General features: G+C 44.1%; 1 protein-coding gene across 3 annotated transcripts in view; it reads left to right on the top strand.

The window, feature by feature from the left end:
• GCGR (glucagon receptor) overlaps positions 1 to 27,973 on the top strand; it is a 52,093-nt gene that overhangs the window by 7,137 nt on the left and 16,983 nt on the right. Inside the window, exon 1 of one of the 3 annotated variants that reach the window (XM_089538403.1) lies at positions 11,202 to 11,220. The exons of the other annotated variants lie outside the window; for them this stretch is intronic. The gene's annotated coding sequence lies outside the window, so the exon portion shown is untranslated. Of the gene's footprint in view, positions 1 to 11,201; positions 11,221 to 27,973 lie in introns of those variants that run through there. 3 annotated transcript variants of the gene reach the window in all.

Raw genomic sequence — 27,973 nt, 5'->3', positions numbered from 1 at the left:
CCATCTTTGCCTTGTTCTCAGCTTCTTTAGTGTCTTCCCAGGAAACATATTCAAGGGTAGCCTTGTTTTATCCATGCAGCAAAATACAATAAAATACAAACTCTACAAATCCACAATAGAGTGATGCCTTTATTATTCAAGCAGAAATGCAGAAAATACATCATACAAGCTTTTGAAGCTTCACTAGCTTCTTCATCAGGCACGAATGTTAAGAATCATACAGGAGAAAAATTGTGATGATGTCATAGGCCTACATTTTGTCTCAGATGTTACTCTGTTGTCAGAGATCCATGCTGTCCCTGTGTTGTGTGAAGCTAACTGCCCCCACTTTGTACGTGCCTTTTGAAACTTTTGTACACTAGATTAGTGCTAGTAACCTGTTTGATTGCTGCCCTTTTTTTCTTCCAAGGGCTTTTCAGAGTGAGAGTGAGTAGACACATGTGCAACTGAGTGAGTGAGTGGATGCTGAGTGCCATTGCCACATTGCTCCTTAGTTCCCTTGGGATCCTCCCTGTGATGTGAGGCCTTGACCAAGGTCCCCTGGGTTCAGTCTCAGCCTCTCTGCTGTGCCCTTTGTGCCTGAGTTCCAAGCTGGGCTGTGTCAACAGCAGGATTGCAAAGGGTTCTATTTGAACAGGCCTTACTCACGCTGAGACTGAGACCTCGCAAACTAGGAAGCTGGCTGTGCCTCAAAATAACAACCGCTGCCATGTTGGCTGCTTCTATGACCCCTTCATGAGGTTGTATGAGACCCACCAGCCTCCAAGCTGAGAAGATGAGAACCCACTGGCATGCAAAGTGTATGCTGCTAGCAGGGTCAGGATCCTTGCTGCCTTTATCCTGGCCACCTCTGGTTGGTTTTCTGAGTCTTGCAGGATCATAGTTTGGAAATTTGTTTAGAAGAGTAGTTTCCTGCTGACAGGGCAAGCCCCATCTATCATGAGGCAGTATAAGGCAGCTGCTTTAGGCAGCAGTGGCAGCCTGGTCCCCCTCACTCAAAGCTATTTCTCTGGGACCCCTGCCATTTCCCTCTCGTACAGTGTATCCACACTGCAGAAATAAAAACAGCTTGACACCATTTCAGCTGTCATGACTTTGTCCTACAGCACCCTAGGATTTGTAGTTTGACAGATCAGGTGGACTACCTCACCAGACTACAAATCCCAGATTCCAGAGGGTGGAGCCATGACAGTTAAAGCGGTGTCAAACTCCTTTATTTCAGCACTGTGGTAGGTCTCAGAAAACAGAGCCGCCCAGCCTGCTTTGTTGTCCTGCTGTTGTGATTAACTCCTGGCAGTAGAATTGGGGGGGGGGGGGGGGGGAGGCAGTGTGGTGTAGTGGGTTGAGTTTTGGATTACGACTATGGAGAGCAGGGTTCAGTTCCCTGCTTGGCCATGGAAACCCAGTGTGTGGCTTTGGGTGAGTCACACACTCTCAGCCCCAGAAAACCCTATAATACGTTCACTTTAGGGTAACCATAAAACACATAAGAACAAAGTGGAATGGGGGAGGGACCATTTTGCCTTTTGCCTCAGGCAGCAAATTCTCTTGAGCCAGCCGTGCCCACTGACTCACAGCCTGGCCAAAGCGGGCACAGAATTGTCATTCAGAAACACCTCCCTGGTTATGCAAGGGCAGCTGCCATTCCAACTTCTGCTTACCTCTCCCTTTGGCAAAAAAAAGCTTCAGAACTGTGCCCATGGGCTATTGATTATTAGCAAAGCAAAGCTAACAATGTGAAGAAAATTCAAAGACACATTCATGCTAGCCTATTTTAGCATTAAAAAGATATTAAGGAATCCTGTAGCACCTTTGAGCTAATAGAGAAAAATACATTTTCAGCATAAGCTTTCCTTGACTAAGGGGACTGGAATCCATAAAAACATGCACTAGAAATTTATTTTTCTCTGTTAATCTCAAAGATGCTTCAGGATTCGAGGGTATCTTGGGGCTCATTCCCACTTACATTGAAATCGGAGTGCAATTCGCATTCACTCCGTGTTGATAAATTGATTCCAAATGGTCCCTCATTCCCACTATGAAAGCGATGTTTTCATTACCCCCCTGTAATCGCTTTTTTTGGTGCGATTGTTGTCCCCACTAGTTTGCAGTGCTTCATAATGCATGTCAATCATCTGTGCATCATCAGTGACGTAAGCGGGTCCCTCCCAGACCCCTGCCATCCCTGGATCGCGCAATCCAAGAGTGGCAGGGGTCTTTTTTAAAAACGAATTCATCGAAAATTTGATTTATTGGTTTTGCAAATAGTCAGCCCTCCTTACCCATGGATTATTTTATCCATGGATTCAAGCATCCATGGCTTGCAAATGTTTTAAAAATCTATAAGTCCCAAAAAGCAAGCCTTGATTTTCCCCTTTTATATAAAAGACACCATTTTATTATGCCATTGTATTTAATAGGACTTGAGTATCCACGTTTTCTGATATTCATGGGGTGTCCTGGAACCAATGGATACCAAGTGGATACCAAGGGCCCACTGTACTTGTCTTTGCTAGTAATTGCAACTTCAATGAATCAAATTTTCTATGAATTTTATTTAAAAAAACAAACATTCATACATACACTCATTGGTTGCACAGCAAGCACAAAGGCAGCACTGACCAGGGGGGTGGGGAATGGTGGATCTGTCAAAACCTGAGGAGGGATGGTAAACACCCCTCTGCCATTCGTCCCTCGCCTCCAGAATGAATCGATTCTGATCTGTTGTTCCAACTTGTTGAACTGGCTTCAGAATCGATTCTTCTGAAAAGAACCACATAGAAACTACTCTCTAGAAAACTGGTTTTTTTGTCTTTGCCTCGCTTCATCATGACAGGACTTGATCACATTGCGACAGGAACCAGTTTCAAATGGGAATGAGGATCATTTACACCAATCGGCAGTTCACTCTATTTCATAGTGGGAATAGGCCCTTTGATTGCAAAGAAAAATCAGGATTGAGATGAAATAGACTGTAACAGTCTGGTCCATGTAGTTGCCAGTATGAGAACCAAACAGAATCCCTTTCTCAACTGATCTTCTGGAGTGGGCATACTGTCTATTTATCTAATTGGCATTCTCCATTGCAGTTATGAATTGCTAACCTAGAGGTACGGATCTGTAACTGCTCCATATTCAGCTGTGCAATACATTTATGATCATGGTACTATTACCACAATCATAAATGCCCCCTACATCCCAGTTTAAACTCTAGGGAGCCAATCTGTGCAATGAGGGTCTGTGGTGCAGTCGAGTGGGGCACATAGGACGATACAGCCAGTTCCTTCCCAACTCAAGCCATGGTTTTTCTCCATGTTGCACCATAGATCGCGGCAGGAGGGGAATAGCCAAATCATTCTGAAGTGCCCCAGTTGACCACACTGTGACCTCCATTGCACAGAGCAGCTCTTTAGAGTTTAAGGTGGGGAATCAACGGTTAGTTCCTTAGATCATTTCTAGCTAGGGTTGCCAGAGTGATCATTAAAGTGGGCTCCTGTACCTTTAAGGGTTATGTAGAAGAGGGAATTTCAGCAGGTATGTTTGGTCACACAACCAGGTAACAAGCAACACTTGCTGAAATTTGCTGTTCTAAAAAACAATTAAAGCTACAGGAGTCCTCTCCAGTTTTCATTTTGGCAACCCTGTTCATAGCTACGTTTATGTAGTTACAAATGTGATGTAGAATCTCACTCTCTCTGGCTTTTCTGCGTGAGCAAAGATTCAGGAAGGACTCATCCCATGCTTTCTACAAGTGCATTGCTGACTAAAAAGGCCAATCCGAGATAAACAAGTCCCGTTGCAGAAAGCACAGCAGAATGTCTCCTTGGGTGATATTTCCAAGTTGTGGTTCTTTCTGCGTTGTCGTTTCTCTTCGAGACTTGCTCGGCATGAGCTTTCGAAAAAGGCTGCAGCATCGGGGATAGTGTGTCTCCATGCCTCCCGGTGCGAGGCCAGGGTGGGCCATTGTTGGTGATCAATTTGGCCAAGCCTGAGATGTTGCTTCAGGGAGTCCATTCAGGATCTCAACTTAGCTTTATAAACCACCTTTCCTCCAGTGAGCTCAAGGTAGAGTATGTGGCCCTTCTCCTTGGCACTTTTTCATCACAAGTAACTGTGAAGTAGGTGAGTCTGAGAGAGAATGACAAGATCACCCAGTGAGTTTAATGGCTCAGTGGCGATTTGAACCTGGTTCTTGCAGGTCCCAGTTCAGCACCCTAACCACATTCTGCATTACTAGTTGCTTTCTCTTCCCCTAGCACTTCTCTGACACATCTGATACATTTGAAATAATAATAACATGGGATGGTTTTATTTATATCTGTTGAATCTACTGAATCCATTGAAAAGAGATGAGAAGCAGTGTGATCACAATCTCACCTCTTAGTACCCACGTTGTGTGGCGCTGTCTGTAACGCTGTTGTTTCTAGGGTTTCTAGTGGTATTAAGTCACATTGCCTGCCTCACACAAACAGTAAAGAAAAACCTGTTTCATTTCCATCCTAATTGAAGCTGTTGGTTTTGCTGTTCTTTTAATCTTTCCCTCAGAGCTCCCCTGACCCAGGAGACCACCTGGCCCATGTGGAAAACATTTTCAATCAAGTTGCTGCCTTTCCATGTTCTTACACTGTCACCATCTTGTTAATTTGATTTATCCTTATACCTCAATCCACAAGCATATGTGGAAAGAGATGTTTTGTGAGAAGACACAATTCCCTAGAAGACATTCCTTTTTTCATTTAAATGTTTTCTTTCCCCCAGTTTATTTATGTCCACTTTAATTTCTAGTACAATACCAACATGTGGCAATAGTAGTGAAGAGAAAGGAATGCCTCTGAGGGACTTGTGCCTCTCACTTAAAATAAGTGTAATTAATTGGCCTCCATTTATCATCTCATGGGGCTGCCCTTTTTCTCTCTCTTTCACTGTTCTTTTCTGTGTCCAGTCACAGGGTACCAGGCTCACTGTTGTTGTTTTCCCTGTTAAGGTTCTGTGGCAACTGCCCAGTGAAAAAAGCTCACATGGTTTGGGCCTGTTTAGCTCAGAAAAGTAAAAAGAGATATGGCAGATGTATATATAAAGTGGCCAGAGAAGAGGATTTCTCTCACTTTGAGTCAATGAAGCTGAAGAGTTGGAGATTTAGGGCAGTCAAAAGGAAATCCTTCACATAATTAAATTAATGAATTTGCTACCGCAGCATATAATAATGACTGCCAACTTGCTTTATACAGCTCCATGCATCTAAAGAAGTAGACCAAGTCTATGAAAGCTTATGCTACAAGTTCTTTCACTCAGTCAGGGGCTGTGCAAACCGGCCATTAAGGCTGGCCTGAGAGTGGAGTCAGGGCATGGCATTAATATGACGCACAGCCCGACTTTGCCCCCATGGCGGCGTGATGCCGCACAACTCTTCACATGAAGCATGGCATCACAGCGGTCCTCTGGTGCTGCATTTACATGGCACAGCACCAAAGGAGCACCTTAAAGCCGCGGCACCATAGCTATCACACCCCTTCCAGGGTGCAAAAAGGAGCTGCTTTTTGTGTCTCCTTTTTGTGCCCTGGAAATAGGGTTGCCATAACCCTCCTGCCGGCGGGACATTCCTGGTTTTTCACCACTAGGGGGCGTCCCTGCATGGTTTCCCCCTTGACTCCCAGCCCCCGCCGCGCAGTGTTGCCAATCTGGTGACTTTCACACCAAAATGGGTACTTTTCAGAGCCTTTGGTGTGATTTTGGTGGTTGGTTTTAATGGTAATTTTGAGAGTTGAAATAAGTTCCAATTATTTTTATTCAATAGGGGCTACGTTTTATTGCCATATTAACATTACAGGGACTTTTCAGGGATTTTGACTGAATATTTGGTGAGATATGGGGGGGATTTGGTGAGTTTTGGCCAAACGTTTGGGGAATTATCTTCAAGGCTTGTTATTATTATTTATTATTATTATTAACCTTTATTTATGAAGCGCTGTAAATTTACACAGCGCTGTACATGCAATCTTTTTAGTTAGACGGTTCCCTGCCCTCAGGCTTACAATCTAAAAAGACATGACACAGAAGGAGAAGGGAGTGGTGACGGGAAAGGGTAAGAGGTCCAGCAGTTCCTCTCTACCTCCGAGGCCTGGACCAAGGCAGATGGACTGGAGGGAGGGCTTGGCTCCAAAATGGAAGGTTAATCATTATCCAGGGAAAATACATACTCACAAGTAGGATAATACATATACAGTACATAGCAATACAGGAAATGGATCGATAAACAGCCAACAACAGAACATCAGATAGTAAGCGACAATTATGCGATGCCTGGGAAGGCTTCTCTGAATAGGATGGTTTTCAGCTCCGTTTTGAAGCTGGTTAAAGAAGTGATGGCTCTTGCTTGTGGAGGAAGAAGGTTCCAGGAGTGAGGGGCAGCAAGTGAAAAGGGGCGAATCCGGGATGGGGCAGAGGAAATCCTGGGCTGAGACAGGAACCCTTGACTACCAGAACGGAGGGCCCTGGTGGGAAGGTGAGGAGAAAGAAGGTCTGATAAGTAAGGAGGGGCCAGTCCATGGAGGGCTTTGAATGTCGACAGCAGGAGCTTATACTGAATGCGGAAAGGGAGAGGGAGCCAGTGAAGGGATGCCAACACAGGAGAGATGTGGTCAGAGCGGTGGGTGGAAGTGATAATGCGTGCAGCTGAATGCTGGACAGAGATTAAAGGCCGGAGGTGAGAAAAAGGAAGCCCAGCCAGGAGGACATTACAGTAATCGAGTCGTGAGACCACTAGGGCATGGACCAGGATCTTGGCAGTAGAGGCGGAGAGATATGGTCGGATTTTGGCAATATTGTACAAAAAGAATCTACAAGCCTTGGCTGTGGTCTGGATCTGAGGGATACACGACAGAGAAGAGTCAAAGATAAAACCAAGACTGCGGGCTTGCTGGACTGGTTGAATGGAGATGTTGTCCACAGAGACAGAAAAGGAGTGTTGAAGGTTGGGCTTAGGAGGAAAGACAAGAAGCTCCGTCTTGGACATGTTGAGCTTCAACCGCCGATGGCGCATCCACTGCGAGACAGCTGTAAGGCAAGATGAGACTTGCTGTTCAAGCCTTGGAGAAAGGTCAGGGGCAGAAAGATACAGCTGGGTGTCATCGGCATACAGATGGTAGGAAAAACCAAAAGAGCTGATGAGTTTTCCTAAGGACAGTGTGTAGAGAGAAAACAGAAGGGGACCCAGAACAGAGCCCTGGGGAACTCCAACAGATAAGGGAACAGGAGAAGAAGTCTGACCCCCTGCAACTACAGCAAAAGATCTGCCAGACAAGTAAGATCTAAACCAGTCAAGAACAGAGTCTGAGAACCCAAGGTCAGAGAGTATGTCAATTAGGAGACAGTGATCAACAGTGTCAAAGGCTGCAGACAAATCGAGAAGAATGAGAACAGAGTAAAGGCCATTAGCCTTGGCCTGTAAAAGGTCATTCGAGATCTTAGTGAGAGCTGTCTCTGTAGAATGCCTTGGGCGGAAACCAGACTGAAAGGGATCGAGAATGGAGTTGGCTTCAAGAAACTCAAGACAGCGCGAATAGACAACCCGTTCCAGAACCTTAGAAAGAAAGGGGAGAAGAGAAATCGGACGATAGCTAGACAAAGAGGTGGGGTCAAGAGAAGGTTTTTTCAGAATTGGGGAAATGAGAGCATGTTTGAAGTCCGACGGGAAGGAGCCTGTAGAGAGAGAGAGATTGAAGATATGGAGGAGCGAGGGCAGAAAGGAGGGAGCTATAGAGATTAGAAGACGAGTAGGAATAGGATCAAGAGGACAGGTAGCAGGTTTGGAAGAGTTCAGAAGTGTAGAGAGTTCATCCAAAGAGGCAGGAGGAAAGACAGAAAATTTGTTAGGCGAAGGCGATAGAAGATTAAGAGCAGAAGAAGAATCAGGAGGGACTATCTCAGAGCGAATAGTGGTAATCTTAGAGATGAAATAGTTAGCAAAGTCATTAGGAGAGAAAGATGAAGAGACAGGAGGAGAGGGAGGTTTAAGCAAAGTATTGAAGGAGGAGAACAAACGCTGCGGGCACCTCTCATTGGCAGAGATCAATGATTTGTAATAATTCTGTTTAGCCATAGAGAGGGCGCGTGAGAAGGACGAAAGAACAAATTTGAAATGGATAAAATCAGCCCACTCTTTGGACTTTCTCCAAAGACGTTCGGCCGCTCTAGAGCAGGACCGGAGAAACTTAATGTTGGGGGTAAGCCAGGGCTGAGGTCTAGTCTTGGAGGAAGAACAACAGGAGGTTGCCAGACTCAGGAAGAGGAGCTCCTCCTCTGTTTGGTCCCCACGTGGACCGGGGCCATTTCCTTTGGCACCGAGGCTAGGATGATGAGGAAGAGGAGGAGGTGCGTGGCCATTTTTAATATTTATTTTGCCCCTGTGTATTTTTTCTAACTTTGACTGCCAGGGCTCAATGCTCTGGAATTCTGGTGTCTGTGAGGCATTTGCCTTTCTCTGTCAGAGAGCTCTGGTGCCACAATAAACTACAATTCCCAGGATTCCATAGCACTGAGCCCTGGCAGTCAAAGCAGTGTGTTTTGGACACAGATATCCTCCTTTTGTGAGTTAATGAATGAATCCAGTCCCTAGCCTTTCTATCTCTCTCACACACTGCAGGAGTAATAACCCACTTTGAGACTGCTTTAACTCAATGGTAGGGAATCCTGGGAATGCTAGTGTTTGGGAGACATTGAGACTTCTCTGTCAGAGACTCTGAGGCTACAATAGACTATAATTCCCAGGATTCCCCAGCACTGAGCAGTCTCAAACTGGACCATTTCCTCAGTGTGGATGCACCTGGTGAGGCATTCTGGGCACTGCAGTTCAACTACATTTGGAGGGTTATGTGACTCCCTGTCAGAGATAGCTCTGGGGCCACAGTGTACTACAATTCCCAGCATTCTCCAGCACTAACCCAGGACAGTTAAGTCACTCTCGAACTGGATTCTTTCCTCAGTGTGGATGCAGCTTTGGTGAGGAACTCTGGGCATTTCAGTCCAGCTATGTTTTATTTCTGCAGTGTATTTTGGACCAGAGACAAGGTGACCAGACATCCTCCTCCTTTTCCAGGATATGTCCTCTTCTATCAAATTTCAAAATGTCCTCCATTTGGATCATGGCTAAGAAACATGCATTTATATTAACATTTAAAAAAAATCATCAATTTTTTTCGCGTGTCCTCCATTTATTAAAACTGTGTCCTACATTTGGAGAAAAAATGTTGTCCTACATTTGTCCTACATTTGTTTCGATTTGGAGGTCCTGACTTATGGCAACCCAACCTGGAAAGGCCAGATTAGGGCTGCAGTGTGCAGTTGCTGCGATCTGGCGAAGATGGAGTTGGCTGCAGGCTGTCCCTTCAGGGGCAGTCTTTACAGCCTCTTCGTCTCTAAGCTGCTACAAGATCCTTGTGCTTTAAACAAATTCATGAAAGCTATCAACTACTAAGCATGGCTTAGTAGTTTGAGTGTTGGGCTAGGAATCTGGAGACCAGGGTTTGAATCACTGCTCAGCCATGGAAATCCACTGGGTGATCTTGGGTGAGTCACACTCTCTCAGCCCCAGAGAAAGACAACGGCCAACCTGCTCTGAACAAATCTTGCCAAGAAAATGACTTTAGGGTCTCCATACATCAGAAATGTCTTGAAGGCACACAACAAGAATAGCAATCAGCCACTGCTCAGCATGGAAGCAAAAAGGTTATTTATACCACTTGCTGGGGAACTTGTAGGAGGGCAATATTTTCAGGCTCTCTTTGTGGGCTTCCCATGAAGAAAATACTGGTCCAGATAGACTGTTGGTCTGGTCTAATGGAGCTCTCCTTATGTTCTGCTGTTCTTGTTCATCTCACAGGGCCAGGCAGCTTCTTGTAGTCTTTTTATAGTATGAGAGGGTAGCTGATCAGTAATTCTGAAGATGCCTTTTCCATGCTCTTTCTCTCTCTCATTACCTTTCAGTATAGCAGAGGGGCTGTGGCAAACCTCATGGGGAAGAGCTGTTAAAATAAAATAGAGCTCACCCAGTCCCAAACTGCTAGTTTAGGCCTAATGCCATTTTACATTATGGTGAAAATCCTTATAAAGTTTTCTATTGCCTTTTATTTTCTTTCTCTCTCTAATCAACCTTGTTTCTGTACCTCTGAGCATGCAGAGCAGTTCAGCATGGAATACAAGAAAAGCACTGGGTAAATCTGATTACCTCACTATTTGCGACATCAGAGAAGTGTCCCAGCTAATCAGATACTTCCTATTACCACTGTGATTTAGTCTGTTCCTTTTCTACCGCAAAACAAGCAGCCAAGGCATTAAAGGGTCATGAAGATCAGAACTGAGAGGCAGTTGCAGCGTTGTGAGGGCAGGTGGGGGACAAGGACAGAAATGAGTGTCATGGGATACCTGGCAAAAGTACATATAAGTGATGGATCTAATGATGAGTCTTCCCTAAGGCTAGCCAAAGACATTTGATCCCAAGTGGGGCATGGAGTGGATACTGACAAAACAAGCCCTGTGTTGGCATCACGTCAGTTCCTGCCGCACACATTCCCATCCCCTGCCAAACACTGAAGCCCCTGCTGTGTTGGGTTGTAGCTTCAAGGTTCATGCCAAATGAACCATGGAGTGTGTGCCATTAACGCACTAGGGGCTAATCCCTTTGTGTCTTAACAAGAGAGCAGCTTCTCCTCCTTTCCCCACATCCTTTTTCTTGAGCAATCAAGGTCAAGGGAGGGAGAAAGTGTATGTTTTGTGTGTGTGTGTGTGTGTGTGTGTGTGTGAGAGAGAGAGAGAGAGAGAGAGAGAATTGGAGCAGCTCTGATGTTTGTTTGTAGAGAGAACATTCTGGAAAAGAGAATATGCCATCTTACATTCTCAGGATGAGTGATGGTGCAGTCTACTCATCTTGACCAGATTCAAAAGCTTTTCTTTTCTCAGGCACCTTTACAGTTTCGTTTGTGTGTGTGTGTGTGTGTGTGTGTGTTTAACAAAGGCTTCTGTGTTTGTTCTCTGCTTTTTTTTTTCCTAACAGAAAAGGCTGACAAGAAGTCCCATACCACCAATTCCATCTCTACCTCAGTGCTGCTAGGCTGGTGAGGTGAATGTGTGAATTCTCTGTAACAGGTGTCTCTTTTCTGTCATAAGAGACCAGTGGTGCAATCTTGTGGACCACTTGTATCTGAATAAGCACCACTGAACATTGAGGTAAACATGCAGGGGATCAAGCTCTACTTGTGTACCATAAAATGAGGTTTAACAATACTGTATCTTGTGAAGTCAATATGATGATGTTTTCAATGAAAGACATGAGGCAACAGATATCGGACAGTGGCCTTGAGAGTAGCTTCCCCCAGCCTGGTGCTTTCCCAGTGCTAAGACTAAAATAACTCTCCATCATCCCTGGTCACAACAGATGATGGTTTTTATAGTCCAGCACATTGGAATGGTGCAGGGTTGAAGAAATGTAGATTTCAGTAACCAACATGTAGGAGAAATAGCCATAGATGTTCCATACTTGCCTAGTATCTGCCATTCCATGTCACACAGAGCTAACAAACAAACCACTCTTGGCATTAACTGGAGAGTTATTTAGGAATTGAGGTGTGAAGTTGTTCATCTTTAAGATGATTACAGTCCGTCCTCGCCTTACGCGGGGGATCCATTCCAGATCCCTCCGCGTAAGGCGAATTCCGCCTATGCTCGAGCCCCATTGGAAACAATGGGGCTCGTGCGCGGCGGCACGGCGGCGCGGGCACACGCAGGGTGCAACGGGCGTGCGTGCCCATTAAATTGAATGGGACATGCCGCCCCTTCCGCCCCGCGCGCGCGCTGCGGCTTAAGCACATATGCTCAAGGCCGCGTATGGTGCGGGCGTACTGTATAAGTAATATCAACTTTTCATGAGCTATTAAAATTAATATCCTGTTTAACATTAATTTTTCAAAAAGATCCCTAAGGGGAAGTAAATTATTTTCTCAGTCTAACATTTGTCCCAAGTGGAAAGTATTACTGAAGCAGGAACAATGAAGCATGTAGAACAGGCCTTAAAAAACACAACATCAAACCAAACTTTAATATTCCATTTTTCTTTCCAGACAGTCAATTGACATTCTGTTGTTAACCATGATCAGTTGACATTGAGCTCTGTGTTTGTATGTGTGTGTTTCTATAATATTTATGTAGGTTTTTATTTTAAAAGATACTTTGTACATCCAAAAACTGCAGAGTTTCCTAAAGAATGTGGATGCTTCCTTCATGTTTCTCGGTGGTAACATTTGTTTGCTGAATTCTTTATTAGTAGGAGTGATAGATGAAACACAGAACTTTCTCTTCGCCCCGTAATGTCCAGTAATACTAGTACAAAGATACAGCCTAGCTTCATCACACTCCTGATTTTGTCATGCCTAAAGACATCAGTTACAATAATGGAGCAGGGGCAAGGAAACTGAAGAGTATGATGATTATATCATACCGCACAACCCTTGCATTGTTGAAGTGTACAAGAGAATGGAAGAGAAGCCACAGGGGAGCCACATCATGCCTAGCTCCAGGCTTTTTTGTGGAATCCACTGTTATGGAATGCTTTAAAAAAATACTATCCAGATTCATGGGTTATTGTTCTATCCATGGCCATTAATATCAGAATGGGGCCATTTTCATCAGGCTTCATTTGTAAGCTTTTGAAAATTACATGGCAGACCAGTTGGACCCCATGATATATTCGCTTTAAGGTCACCATAAGTCAGTCATGACTTGAAGGCACACAACAACAACAGTTGGAGATAAAAGTGTGGGATCAGATGAATCAGAGCTTCAAATAATAATAATAATAATAATAATAATAATAATACAGTAATAGGATTTATTTATATGCCGCCCAATCACTGGGAATCCGGACAGCTTAAAACAGAAGGGATAATAGACGATTTCCTGCCCTCAGGCTTACAATCTAAAAGATACGACACAAAAGGGGAAGGGAATGGTGAGGAGGGGAGGGGATCAGGTTCAGCATTCTTCTCTCCCTCTGAGGCCTGGACCAAGGCAGATGGACCGGAGGGAGGGCTCTTCTTCTTCAGGCTAGGCCTGATGGAGCTAGGCCAGCCTATTCTCTCCCTCATAGGCCAAAAGATGACAATTAAGGAGGGAGGAGCTGCTAGGGCATGGAAAGACGTGCTGTGTTCACCACGACCACCTGCAGAGTTCAACCACGTCGACAGGACGCCAGGGAGAAGGAATCTGAAGAGATGTCTGCAAAGGTATTCAAGCCAAGAAGGAAAATATTCCTTCACCACTGCAAACGACCTTAAGCTCCCGGCTTGAGAAATAACGACAAGAGCACTTCAAGCCTTCACTCTATATGAGGGCTTTAATAAATAAGTTACTTTAATAAATAAGTTACTTTGCCAACCAAACAACCATAACAACAAAACAGAGAGGCAGTTACTGTAACACCAACTGTCATAACTGAAACTCTCTCTCTGAGGGACCAACTGTCTCACTCTCCCTCAGTGACAGTTGAGAACGACAGTTGACAGTTGCATCAACATTCCAATGATGCACTGTTTAAATGCTGACACATATAACTGCCACTAGAGCTGTAAATAACATCCACAACAGCTTCCCCTAGTGGCCACATCCATGTCATTTTATCAGACCTGTTTACCATGGTCCTGACAGGAGCGTCTTTCTTCAGGCTAGCCCTGATGGAGCTGGGCCTGCCTAGTCAACTCCCTCATAGGCCGGAAGATGACAGTTATGGAGGGAGGAGTCTCTTCTTCCAGGCTAGCCCTGATGGAGCTGGGCCTGCCTGGTCAACTCCCTCATAGGCCGGAGGATGGCAGTAATGGAGGGAGGAGTCTCTTCTTCTAGGCTAGCCCTGATGGAGCTGGGCCTGCCTGGTCAACTCCCTCGCAGGCCAGAGGATGACAGTTATGTTTTTAGATGACAATTCCCATAATCTCCTCACTATCATGACCACTGATTTGAGAATTTCCTGTGCCACATTTTCACTGGGGCGTTAGTATCGCCGGGGCTATCACTACGCCAGGCTGCCTTTGTTTTCTGAATTTTCACAAAGCTGAAGGGATGAAGATAACAATTCCTGCAGCAAAAGACCACTGGTCTCACTAGTACCCAAACCAAAACAAACATGGACATATCCTTGTGACTAGGTAGAATCTGTAGGATAGTTTCCTTTATTTTCCTTTGCTTATTTCCTGCCATTGGATCAGCATAAATGCCATGGCTTCCAAGTGGTAGAGAAATCCCAGCAGTCTGGAAGCCATTCCTGGGCCTTGAGTTCCTTTTAAATTATGAATGGTGCCAGCGGAGTGCACAGATTTCTTGGAGTAGCTGATACGAAGTGTGATAATGGGAGGCTCCTATCAGGCAGTGTTCAGTAGGTTGCCTAGAATATGTGCAACCATAGTATTTGGGGATAGAGCTGTTCATTGTCACAGGGAGTAATTATACAATAACAACATTGGCATCCCACCTATTTTTTTAACAGATTTTTACCACCGCTTAATGCATAAAGTTGACCATTACCCTACTGGGTTCAGGCCAATTTCTCTTGTAAGTAAACACACACTATACTGAATATCTTTCACATAAACAGGGATTATAACTTTCTCCAAGAACAGCAACAGACACTTTGTATTAGGTCAAGAGTTGGAAACCATGCCACCCTCCAAATGTTGTTGGATTGCAGCTCCCATCAGCCTTAGCCTTCATAGTCAATGGTAACCAGCAATATCTGATGGGCCACACATTCCCCAGCCCTGACTGAAATAGATATACCTCCTTTTATTTCTGGTTTTTCTTTTCACAGTATTTCCATGATAAACATCACATTCATGGGGTGAAAAAGAAGTGATTCCTTGTTCCTTTGGTAAGCATGCCCAAAATGGGAAGCAGGAAGAGGCCACTTGGACTTTTACAACATCTCGCTAGTAGACCCAGCAGTGGCTTGGAACACACAAGTGTTGGCACTTTTGGGATGATTTCATCAATGTCCAAATATCAAAACTATTCACCAGAGCACTTTTCATGTGGGCTTTGGTGAAAAGATGGTATATATTTTGACTTGTCAAAAACCTAAGCCCCCTCAAAAGACTTCTTTTGCCTTATTAAGATTGTGGCTGTTTCCCTTATGCTGTATTTTGGGGATATTTCCCTGTTCTTCTGAAATGACAGCAACAGGAGGGCAGAGTGAATGGACTTGCACTAAGTGACGTGGAAATTTTATCTCTTGGAGGATTAACAGACAGGTTCTGTTTTCACAGTCTGAGCTTAATGCGTCATCATATTGAGGTCTGCAAAACAATATTCTCCCTGACCATATTGGCTGATGTTCTTGAGGCCTGGTAGTGTGCACAGAACTCCTTTGTTTTAAATGGGGTTCAGAAGTAATTCTGATCCTACATACATGTGTACTGAGACTTCCCTAGAGTTTGCTGTTCTTGTCTTGGAACACATTTCTAATACGTATAACTGGGTTCACAGACATCCAAGGCTATTTTTCAATATGAGAAGTATATAAGAATGATGTCCTTATTTAAGCACCATTATCAACCCTACATCCTTGAGCTATTTACCTAACAAGGGGTTCTCGAATGGACTGTCTGTCCAGATGAAAGGATCCTAGTGCCACCAAGCAAGGCTCTTTAGCATTACTCTTAGCTATAAGTGGAATCGCAACTGATTATCATATTGCTGGGCTCCAGCATTTGTGTAAGTGTATGCATCTCACTATGTTCCAATCACATCTGTAGTCATTATGTCTTCTAGCTATGTGGACAACACACTTGTCCTAAGACACTTTGCTTCTTGAGGCAGAGCAGCAAATGGTTCATTGCCCGCCCCCACTCAAGATACATGGTATCCCAAACTAGCCAAGACATTTTGGAACCTGAAGGAGAAAAGAAAGTTTATCCATTGTTTGCTGCACGTCCATATTAACTGTAACAAATTAAATAACCAAAACTTTGCTACCTTTATATTATGCCCCAAATCTACTGCCTCACTTTACCTAACGTCATGGACAACACTGATGAGCAGTGTTGTCCCTTCCCGTTTCTCTGCCCCTCACTGTTCACAAAAAACATTGCCTCAAAAACTACAAATACAGACACACCCACAAACAACCAAAAAACAGAGTACAGATACAAAATATCAGGAAAAGGCTGTTCACAAAAAAACAGCCTTCTCCTGGTATAAAGTCGAAGGCTTTCATGGCTGGCATCCATAGTTTTTTGTGGGTTTTTCGGGCTATGTGGCCATGTTCTAGCAGAGTTTCTTTCTGACGTTTCGCCAGCATCCGTGGCTGGCATCTGGTTCTCTGAAGATGCCAGCCACAGATGCTGGCGAAACGTCAGAAAGAAACTGCTAGAACATGGCCACATAGCCCGAAAAACTCACAAAAAGCTTCTCCTGATATTTTGTATACGTAGTGTGTTTTTTGGTTGTTTCCGGGTGTGTCTGTATTTGTACTTTTTGAGGCAGTGCAACTGCAAAAATAAAATAAAAAGCAAATATTTAAAAGCATTGTCTGTTGCATAAGAGGATTGTAACTGTGACGTACAACCAAACAGTATAGAAAGAGATTGTGTAGCACCTTTGAAACTAACAGAAAGAAAGAAGTTGGTAGCATGAGCTTTCATAGACGAGCCTACTTCCTCAGATGCATTTGGTGAAGTGACAGTCACTTGACACTCTGTTGTTTTTAACCGTGATCAATTGACATTGAGCTCTCTCTCTGTGTGTGTGTGTGTGTGTGTGTGTGTGTGTGTGTGTGTAATAGAGATTTATTTACTTATTTATTTAGGTTTTTATTTTTAAATATTTCTTGTACATCCACAAACTGCAGGGTTTCCCAAAGAATGTGGATAACACTCTACCAAATAAATGCATCTGAGGAAGCAGGCTCAAGCCTACAAATGCTCATGCTACCAACTTCTTTCTTTCAGTTAGACTCAAAGCAGGCAGGCCAAAAGGATCCTGCTGGCACTGTTAGCTCTGGGACCCTGGCAATCTGGGCCGCAGCAGCTGTCCTGAACCAGGCCACTAAAAGGAACAATTCTATTCACTCCTTTTTGGCCCACGTCTTCTTGTTTGGCACGGAATTGGCTTCAGCCCATTGAAGACATGTGTCATGTAAATGGCACACCCCCAATGAAGTCACTTCATTTTGCCCGTGTGTTTGCGTCCCTAGTCTCAAAAGAGCTACAAGATCTCTTTCCATACTGATTTTACAGACTAACACAGCAATGTCTTTGAATTTTACAACCAAGTGCAAATGGTTAACAATCAAGCTGTAAGGTTCCATAAACTGTACCTGAAAATGCCCCATTGCCAGTCTAATTTGTTAACACCAACTCAAATCAGACAGTCTACTTGAAGTCATTTTTACAATCAGATTTAATCAGCTCTGCAACTTGGCTAGAAAACTTGATAGAATTTTCCCTTGAATCAATTTAGTTGATTCTGGAACTGGAAACTTATAATAATACTTACAATACTTATTTATTTATATCCCGCTCTTCAGCCAAGGCTATCACAGCGGCTTACAATTTGTTAATTAGACATTTCCCTGCCCTCAGGCTTACAATCTTAAAAAAAAAAGACATGACACAAAAGGAGAAGGGAATGGCAGTGGGGAAGGGGGGAAATCCAGCAGATCTGCTCTCCCTTGGAGGCCAGTTGGATCTGGCTTGCTTTCTCTCCTTCCAGATGCTGGATAGAAAAAGGACTTTTCTTCTTTTCAGACAAAGCCTGATGGAGCTGCCTTGCCTTTCTCTCTCTCAAGATGGTGGATAAAGGGAGGGTCTTCTTACAGTAAGCACTAGAGAAAGAAGGGGGAATTTGCAGCATGTCATCCAACTTTTCCACAGACAACATCTCTCACTGTCCAGATTTTCCTATACAAACTTTCAAAGAGTTTTCCATGTTATTCTACATAGGACTGTAATAGCTGGTTAATGATATTATCTGAAAGTTCCTAAAAATTGTGCAAACACAACATTGTTTTTGCACATTAAAAGCTTCACCTGAAAACACTATAGTACAAAAACAACAAAGAATGTAGTGATGCTTCAAAGACTAGTTACTTTATTCTACTTTATGGTTCTCTGAACATAGTACACTGTCTTAGGTCACTTCACTCTGGCATCAGACTTCCAAGAAATCATGAACTCTATTCACTTCTGCAGTGCCAAATATTAGTTATTCCTCATCATGTCTTCAGTCCTCTAGATACACTTAACAGAGAGTAAATCCTACCAAACCCAGTGGAATGTATTTCTGAGTAGACGTATGTCTCAGTATTTGCCCTGAGCTTCTTTTTAAATTTACAATTCAGATTAAAATACTTTTAATAAATAGGATTAACCCATGATCTCTTCAGCTTTTGATCATCATTTTGGTTTAAGCATTTTTAATAATAATAATTTTCATTTCTTACATGCCTCTCCCCATGGATCTAGGTAGGGGAACAGCAACAGATCAACACACAACACATAACGTATAACATCTTTCACAAACATAACTTCATTTAAAAACACACAAACCAATTAAAACACATAACATCAATTTAAAAGGACAAATAAGACCTGCACATGTCAAAACAATCAACCCACAGTTTAAAATTCACAATTTAAAAATCATCTGGATACATATTGGTCATTAATGCTGTTTTAAATTCAGAGAGCATATTCAGCTGTAGAATCTCTTCCATTAATTAATAGGTCTTATGGTTAGAAGAGTTTACTTAGTCTTAATCTTACGCTGGATTTAGTTACTACATGAAGATCCAGAAGGAATTACAAGCAACCTATAGTACATAATAGGCAGTGTGGTGTCTTCTAGGATTTAGTTCCCATGTACACAAGTCCCTGGGGGCACATCCCTTGTGCAATTTAGTATATCCTATGGGAGGGTTCTATTGCAATGAATTGTGAATTGGAGGGGCATACTAGGGTATATGAACAAATAGGGTAGCCAGATCACAACATGGAGATTTACATGACAGACCTCTGGACTGTAATCCAATAATCCTAGAGGGCAGTTCTTAAAACACAAGACACAGTGTGTGTATAAATGCTATGGATTATTAACTAGAATGAGTTTGAGCAATATTCTCACCTCATTTACTGGCTCCATTCTGCCCCAGTAACACAACTGGAACATGTAAGCTTTTGGTAGTACTGGCTAGTAAAGTCTAATAAGCAGAGTAGACTTTCTAGCTAAGTCTCAGTCTCTGTTTCTCTGTCTCACAAGAAAAACCATTCTCACAGGTTTCTCAATACAGTTCTGCTCTGGCTATAGTATACTGTATATCCTTACACCCATCATCCATCTGCCTAAAAATAGCATACTTTCAGGCACCTGCTTCTCCAGCCTCCCATGACAGAACCCAGAGCTCTCTGACTGATGGAAGCCAGACATGTGGGTCAAAAAGCCACCTCCAGGTGGCTCTGCAAGCCAGCCTGGGATTGACTCTCACACCAGGAGGATGCCACACACAGCTCTGGAAGAATAGGTAGGGCACAAGATGGGGGGGGGGAGGAGGCAAGAAAAAAGGGGAAGGATTGGTAAGTACTAGATCAATGCTTGTTGATCTCATTTCCACTTGCATTGTTCTCTGTCTTGCCTCTGTACTTCTGTGGGGATGAAAATCCAGATGTTTCCTATGGTTGTGCATGTTCCAGAGAGTTCTCGGAAACTCCCAGAAACACCTGAGAAGGGTCTTAAAGGCCCCATACAAACTGCCAAAATAAAGCTGCTTTGGGTCACTTTGGAGGTATGCTGTTTAAATTATGCATGATCCTAAGAGTCCAGAAGCTGCGCCAAAGCTGCACTCCTTAGGACTGGATCGTGGCTTTGGCGTGGCTTCCGGACTCTTAGGATGCATGCACCACTGAAACAGCGTATCTCCAAAGTGACCTGAATCAGCTTTATTTTGGCCTGTCTGTATGGGGCCAAAGTATCTATTGCTGTGTATTTGTTACCGTAGTGGTCAGTGGCAGCTGGTAGCTTCCAGGTCAGTGGGCTACTGGATCTACTCTGGGTTTTAGTGCAAATATTCTTCACCTTGGATTGCTCTCTAAAACTCAGAGTAGATTTGTTGTTGTGTGCCTTCAAGTTGTTTCCAGATTATGGCAAACCTAAGGCTAAGCTATCATGGGGTTTTCTTGGCAAGATTTGTTCAGAAGAGGTTTGCCTTTGCCTTTCTCTGAGGCTGAGAGCATGTGACTTACCCAGTGGGTTTCATAGCCAAGCTGCAAATTGAACCCTGGTCTCCAGAATAGTAGCTCCCCAGCTGATCTTCTGATTCTGTTTCAAAGTAACATAAGTATTTTGTTGTTGCTGCTGTTACTTGTTGTTCTTTTCAAATTGGTGGTGATATGTTTTCCCAGTTTTGAAATCTGCTGGTTTGCGTAAGAGCCAGTCGCTAGCAGGACAACCTTCCTGCCACTCTGGTATTTTCACTGCTATCACATATATTTGATCAGTTTAACTGAAAGTTCAGAACCAAAAGCACCTTGAAAACACAGTATTCCATCCTTTTGTAGGTCAGTAAAATGAGTAGCCAGCTTGTTGGGGGCAATTGGCTTACACATTGTAAACCACTCTGGGAGTGCTAGTTCAGTGATAAGTGGTATAGAAATGTACTTGCTATGCAGCTTGTTGTTTTCATTAAAGTGCAGGACAGATCTTTTTGGGAGAGACTTCAGAGTCTGGGCCTGCAAGCCCAAAGGTCCAGCCTATCCCCAGTCCCCAAGCTGTATATTTGACCTAGAATGACAGCTGGGTATGAAGCATGATGCTGAAGAAAACAGTCGTTTAAACACCCTGGCCTCAGACCATTAAAGGATTTGAAGGTGCTGACCAATACTTTGATATGGACATGATGAAGTCAAATACTCCAAACCCTGGAGCTCCAGCAATTCTCTTCAAGTTACCATTTTTCACCAGCAGCTACATCTGAACACTTTGCACTTCCAGCCTGGAAGTGACCAAAGCATGTGGGATAGTGGCCAGAATCTGTTATTTAGCTCAACCTTGAATTTTCCTGGAGACATTTAAATGTGGAAAACCCCCAAATATGGCTAGATGTTGTAGTGTTTTCCCTCCCTTGATGCTTTCTCCAAACAGGGATGTGTCTGCATTTCTCAAATACTAGCTGGTTTGGATTAAGTCTTTTCACTCTGGGAGGCTGGGCAGGGGGGACTACTACAGGTGTTCTACTGTCAGTAACACAGAATAGGTTTGAATTTAATGGCTGGTATTCAGTGAGTGTTGCTGTTACAGGTTTGTAACCTAGAGTAACAGACCCGTAACTGGTCTGTATTTAGTAATTATGTGGTCTCACTGGAAACCTATGTAAATATTAATCCAGTTCATGGAGAATATCACACGGGACGGGAGGCTCTCAATTTTGAAAGAGAAGATAGCAAGGTCAATTTGAAAATTCACGCAATTACGTGATTATGTATCACACCTTAAATTCGCTGTAATGGCCTCCCCGAACGCGACCCAGATTCTGTGCCAAGTAAGCCATCACATCGGTGGGTTCTTAATTGTGAATTGGCCTCCTTGTGCATGCTCAGTGAGACTCCAGATGACTGGAGCATAGCATATTTAGGTGAGTGAGAGAGAGGAACCAAGGAACCCCACAATTTACAAAAGAGGTGGGGGGGGCGGGAAGAATGGTTGAAAGAACATGCTCTATTCATGTTAAAATGAACATATATTCACTCTTGTCATATTAAAACATGAATATAATAGTTATCCAATAGCTCCCGGTCCATGCCTCTTAATTAGCAGGCAGCAGCCCCCCCCCCCCCCCAGGACAAGCGGAAGCAAAATTGAAGCAGAATTGCAGTGTGGCTTCATGGGAAAACCCCCCTTCTGGATTGGGGGTGGGGAACCAGGTCCAAAGGAGATATGCACATCACACCAAACAACAGCACACTGAGTGCGAAGTTGCCTAGGAATAGGGTTTGTGACTTCGCTAGTTCACCGAATTTACTTAACTGTGGATTGACGCATGATTGCGTTTGGAGTGCGTTCGGACTGCCAGCAATCACTTGTAGTAACCTTTCGCGCAATAACGTGAATACACATGATTGCGTTCAGGATGACACTGGATTATACGTCCAATTTCAGTCATGTGATAAACTCCCATGTTAAGAGTCAGCAGCTGGTTTGGATGAAGGAGATCTTTTCAGCTTCTGATTGGGGTGCAAAGAGTACGATGTTTCAACCCCCTTCTTGCCAGCAAGTGAGCCTGCAACAATCAGAAGCAGGACACCTGTCACAAGTCCACAGGTGGCAGAGGGGTGGAAACATCCTCCTCCTTGTGCCCTGATTGAAAGTTGAGCAGACCTCCTTTGCCTGACCTGGTGGCTGGCTCTTAAGGTGGGCAGCAGGCAGAGCTGGGACAGACACATAAATTATGTTTCTGTAACTAAGTAGCTAATCTAGGATACTGGTGACCAGCTGTGTTTCCATTTAAAATATTTGGATGACAGTATCAGAGATTCTTCCGAAATACAAAGATTGTGCTATACCTCTGCATATCATATTGTAGCCTCTGTAGCTGCTGACAGCAAATGACAGCTTTCCAAATTTTTAAGTTTAGAAACAATGACCCATGGGAATATAAGATTCAGCAAGGAAAAATAACACCAGATAATTGAGTAATTTGCTGAAACAAAGACGCAGCAAATAAGGATGAAACAGAGTGGAAGAAATTAAATGCTGCAAACCATTTCACAGGTAGCTAGCTACATAATACTAATGAAAAATTACAAACTGCTGAACACTCAAAGTGGCACATTTAATATGCATTTCAAAAAGTTTTGTTCATTAAAAGGTGAAAGAGGATGCTTATCTGCTTAAATTCAATTTCCTATGAAACTCGGCTTTCATCAAAAAAAGTTGCTAGACCTCAAGGCTGATGTATTACTTCTTTTTCTGTCTTAGTGATTGTCTCATTAGAACCCAGTGGGGTGGATTGTTGTTGTTGTGTGCATTCAAGTTGTTTCCAACTTTTGGCAACCCTATCATGGGATTTTCTTGGCAACATTTGTTCAGAGGGAGTTTCGCCGTTGTCTTCCTCTTAAGCTGAGAGCTTGCCCAAGATCACCCAGTGGGTTTTTGTGGTTGAGTGGGGATTTGAACCAATACTCGGTGCTCAAACCACTACACCATGCTGGCTCTCATTGAGGTGGATTGTGCTAAAATCAAATGATACTCCCTTACCCAGTGGCACTCACTAAGCTGGATCATGCAGCAGCACCCATTTCATACATGACCAGTGTTGCTTCCCTGGGCTGTTCACCCAGAAAGATGCCTTGGTTACCCTGAAGTCAGAATGCTGTGGGTGTGGGGAGCGTATGGGTATCTTCTCTGTCTCTATATAAGGCAGCTTGCTCTGTTCCCAGAAGAATTCTCCATGATGTGGCTCCAGGCAGGCGCTTTCCTGCTTGGGTCTTCAAGGTCCAAGGTCATTAGCCTGCACAGTAATTGGAGTATGTTAGCCAAGCACAAAGCAAAGAGGCCACTGTAGCAGAGAGGGAGAATATAGAATCATAACTGTGTTGAGGAGATAAATAGGGCTCTCTTGATCTTGTTCCTCGGCCTGGAAGAGTGAGTCTGGGGAAACCCAAAAGTGTCCAGCACAGGTGGGAAAACAAAATGCTGGAGTCTGTGAGGAATGGTTACTTTATGAGCTGTTTAGCTTAGATGAAAAAGGGAAGGCAAAGACAGCAACTAAGGGTTTAAAGTTAGGTATTGTGTGGAGAAAGCCAATAAGGAGAAGTTGAAAGGTGGAAGATTCCAGATGGATCAGAAGGAAGAAATGTATTCATTCAACATTTAGTTAAATTGTGAAATGGGCTGCTATAAGATGTAATGGTAGCTGTCAACATATACTGTTTCAAAAGGGGTTTTGACAGATCCATGAAGGTTATCAGTGGCTGCTAGTACAGTTTGGACTGCTGGTGGTCATAATGCAGGTTGCTTTGTAGACACAGCCCTACAGAAAGTGCAAAAGGGTAACTCTTACTAACTAAATATGGATGCTTTCCAGAGGTCTATTTTAAAAAAGTCTTTTGTAAAGCTGATGAGTTTTAACTGGCAGTTCAAGACAAGCCTTTGTGAAACAGTTTGCATGAAAACAGAAATAGCTCTCAAGGATTTATTGATTGATTGATTGATTGATTGATTGGCTGGGGGGATCTCCCCCAGATGCTGTGAAAATTGGAGCTAAACCTTCTTCCATTGTTGGAAGAAAGGTAGGATATAAATCTAGTAAATGAAATAAATGAAGAAGGAACACTGAGGGGGGGATGACAGGATTGTTTCTGCTAATCCAAAATCCCTGATGCTTTGACTTGTACTGCTGCCATACTGCAGAATTAATGTAGTTTGACACCACTTTAACTGCCATGGCTCCATCCTGTGGAATCCTGTGATTTGTAGTTTGTCATGTCACCAGAGTTCTCTGAAAGGGAAGACTAAATATCCCACATAACCTCAGATCCCAGAATTCCATTGCATTGAGCTATGGTAGTTAAAGCTGTGTCAAACTACCTTAATTCTGCAGTATATATGCAGCCTTGTTGAGCTCTGGCTCTGCACCACCATTGGCTACTTGCTGGAGCATACAAGTAAGAAGGGGGCAGTTGCACATGTCCTTTTTGTGGCCTCCCCATTTGCATCCCTTTTGCCACTGGGGGAGACATGATGCTGGACTGGACAGGTCCAACAGGGTTTGTGTTCTGTTAAGGGAGAGCCTGAGCCAGCGATGCAGCTTCTGTGGAGCTCAAAGAGGTGGATGAGGATGCAGAGTTGGCTCCATACCAGAAAACCCCTGCCCCACTGAGCTGGTTTAGGGCACGAAATGGAACCTCTGGAGCAGTGGGGCCTGAGCCAGGAGGATAATCTGTCCAGCTGGGTTAAGGGATGGCAGGCAGGCAAGCTGCAGCAGCAGTGGAGGAGACCTCAGCATGATTTAGGGCAGAGGTTTTTGCTCAGGCTATTGGAATGACATGCATCCCCTGTGACTGTGGGAAGATTTTGTTTGGGGGCCTTTGCTGGACAGGTGCAATGGGCCCCTAAACAACTGGCAGCCATGTTTATAAAATACCTGCCCCAACACAGGAGGGATGGGTAGTTGACCAAGAGGAGGCTTCCCTCCCCCCCATGATTTCCTGTCAGCTTTGAGGCCAGGAGGCCAGCACAGTCCAATTCCAGTAGCAGAGAATGAGTTGGCTATCTCAACTACTCTCTCTCTCTCTCTCTCTCTCTCTCTCTCTCAACATTTAGGCTACCCAAGGCTCCCACAGGGAGGATTGTGAGGCAGGAAAGGTTGCCAGTGGGGATAACTGGGCAAGGGACCTAGGCCAATATGATCCAGGACTGCCAGAACTATGCAGGCTCCAAGAGCTTCTGGGCACTGCTGCCAGGGCAAGGTTCATCTTGAGACAGACACATATGTCTGACTGCCCCCATCTAAATATGGAGCAAGCTCAGCCCAGCAGCCCTGGGTGCAGCCTCTGGCACTATCTGCTCCCTTCCACCCTTGATGAATGAGTTTCCCAGCTCCCAGGCTGCAATAGCAATTAGGGGCAGCTCTGAGGAAACATGATTTCTTTTCCCAGGGCTAAAAATAAATATGAGGAGAGAGGGAGGGAGATTGTCCTGGGAAGAGCCATCACAACCAGGTGCTGGTTGTTTCTCTTCACTTGAGTTGGGGAAGGTTATCTCTTAAAAAGAAGGTGAGCTGGACACAAGCCAACCATTCCTTCTGCCTCATGGCAGTGTGGATCATCAGAGCCAAAAGACTGAAGCTCTATCTGCATAGGCCAAATAAAACGTCCTCCCACATGGCAACAAATCTGGATCATGCAGGGCCTGATCCTCAATTCTGGTGCAAATTGTCTGGACAACGTTTAGCCAGTTCAGTACAGAAGCCACCATATAACCTCCTTTAAATGGTGTTTTTTTTCCTTCAAAACTTACTGTTTGGTCCGGACCTTCCTGGAAGATCCATAGCTCTCTGTTGCGACATTGATGCCAGGCGGCTCTTTACAACGCATCCAGCTGTGCCACCCAGTTGCTGGTTTATAGAAAGTTTCCAGAAAAGAAACTGACTGTTGCAGCCAATGAACACAAATATGGTACCAGTCCCTGGCACTTTAGAAGAAAAAGCTGCTGGACCTCCATATCAGATAGCCTGAGAAACAGTCGGGGCACAGGCTTAGGAAGGGTTTCTGATGCACACTCACATCTGCAGCTCTAATCAAAGTGTCTTCCCTGTTTTGGTGAAACTGAGGAGAGGTTTCTCAAAAACCATTGCAGCAGAAGAGAACATGGAGGTTGAATGCAATGGCAGGGAAGATACACAGAGCATATGAAGAATGCTGCTTCCAAACCTGAGTGAAATAGCATGGCTTGTATCAGCTCACACTTAAAAAAGCTTTGCATTACTGTTGCAATAGACCTGGTGACAGATAAAAGAACTGTGGGGAGAAACACATGATGTGCAATGCTTTGAAAAGAATATGAGCTGGGTTTTCCAGAATATTTAACAACGCGCATGCATGTTCTCCAAGTTGTAACACATTGGCCCTAGTGAATACTCGTATTATTTAATTCAGTTTTAAATAATTTGTATCCTGCTTTGAATGATAGTTATCAAAATGACTCAGAAGGAATAATAATACACTAACTATAAAACACATTCTATTAAACATAACCACAGCTTAATTAAGACCAGTGTGAAGTGGATGGGCTGTTAAAGAACAGAACTAAGTATGCATTCCAGAATGGCAAAGATTTTTGCTTGCCTCTAGAAAGAATTCCACAGCTGTGGCACAACAGGTTGTGCTAGCAGAACTTGGAACAGGGTGCCTCTAAACTTAGTGCTCAGTCCAAAGATTTGTAATCAGAACTGAGCTCACTCCAGGTTTCTCCACTTTACAAACCCCCAGTTTAGAAAAATACTGAGGAGAGGATAGTCTTTCACTTGTTGCTGCAGTCAGGCAATTGGTGGACAGAAACCCTTGCAGACCTACTGCAAATCACCCATTATCGATTTATCCAGTCAGTTCCAGGGTGCTCACTCTGATTCTCCAGGGCACAACAGGTAAACGCTGGCATTTCAGGCCAAGTGCTTTTCCTTTCATAGGGCAGCTAGAAGAGCACCCACATAATCCCAGCAGAGTTCCGGCAATATCCGGTGCCAAAGGCTTGGCCTGTTGCTCCTTGAGGCGGGCAGCAAGAATAGCTTGTTTGTCAGGAATACTGCAATCCCATTCAGGAGCCCTTTAACCAGATTAGAGGGGGATTGGAGGAATTAGCTCTTGTGTGCATCTGAGTTTATCCTGGATGGGTTGCAAAAATGCAGGGGTGCCATTGCCCAACTGCCCATAGGAACACAGAGTTACTCTTGGGCCAGGGAACCAATGTCTGAACACACTGGGGTGTGGGTGGGGACAGGAATGATGCCAGCTAGAGAATGGGGATTGTGGAGTTACGAGACAACCAAGTCCCTGGGCTCATCCAGAGTCAGGAGATCCCCAGAGGGTGCTAATGATTAACAGCCCTGTTGGGCTTTGCTGGGCTGTGCCAGAAGCTGTAAACAGGGAGGACAAAATGCTGGCTGGGCTGGCACATTCTAGTTTATCCCTCCACCTAAGAAAGTGTTTTTCTAGATGAGGGCTGGGGAAGGGAGGGATATAAACTGATTCTGAGTTGGGAGTTCCTGCTGGCTTGGTGGGTGCAGACCAGGGCATGCTAGTGTGAAGAAATGCACAGGCCAGTGCCCATTATGACACTGGGCGTTAAGGCATGTGTCTCCTCAGCATGCCTCTATCTCCCTCTCTTCCAACCCTTCCCTACGCGTGCCCCAAAGGAACAAAATCCTCCCACACACACCACTGCTTCTCTT

This window comes from Sceloporus occidentalis, unplaced genomic scaffold, assembly GCF_023333645.1.
Source record: "Sceloporus occidentalis isolate IW3139 unplaced genomic scaffold, rSceOcc1.0.p SCAF_1, whole genome shotgun sequence".
Classification (NCBI taxonomy): Eukaryota; Metazoa; Chordata; class Lepidosauria; order Squamata; family Phrynosomatidae; genus Sceloporus; species Sceloporus occidentalis.
Note: the sequence above shows the minus strand (reverse complement) of the source record. Positions and strands in the feature narration are given on the sequence as shown.